Source organism: Haliaeetus leucocephalus, unplaced genomic scaffold, assembly GCF_000737465.1.
Source record: "Haliaeetus leucocephalus isolate CR32 unplaced genomic scaffold, Haliaeetus_leucocephalus-4.0 Scaffold702, whole genome shotgun sequence".
Lineage (NCBI taxonomy): Eukaryota > Metazoa > Chordata > Aves > Accipitriformes > Accipitridae > Haliaeetus > Haliaeetus leucocephalus.
The window spans coordinates 1,493,537-1,493,765 of NW_010973138.1; the positions used below are offsets into that span (position 1 = coordinate 1,493,537).

A 229-nucleotide genomic window follows, 5' to 3' on the forward strand; every position below is an offset into this window, starting at 1 on the left:
ATGGATGGCTGGCTGGCTGGCTGGGAGCGGGTTTGAGTGACAGCGCTTACCTGGGTGCCAATCTTCGTCACACTGACAAGCGGCTGCAGCAATCGGGACCCGCACCGCCGCGACACGCGTCACCGCGCACACACGCACCCGGCCAATCGCCGGCCGCGCCGCCCGAGACGACACCACGCCGCGTATCACGCCTCATCAATATTCACCGCGGGGGGCGGGGCGCGCGCCG

At 69.4% G+C, this 229-nt stretch overlaps 1 protein-coding gene across 6 annotated transcripts in view; it reads right to left on the minus strand.

The window, feature by feature from the left end:
• Window positions 1–164, minus strand: part of PKNOX1 (PBX/knotted 1 homeobox 1) — a 42,699-nt gene extending 42,535 nt beyond the window's left edge. For all 6 annotated transcript variants that reach the window (XM_010580274.1, XM_010580273.1, XM_010580269.1 and 3 more), the window contains exon 1: window positions 51–164. The gene's annotated coding sequence lies outside the window, so the exon portion shown is untranslated. The remainder of the gene's footprint in view (window positions 1–50) is intronic.
• Between the last annotated feature and the right edge of the window lie 65 nt (window positions 165–229).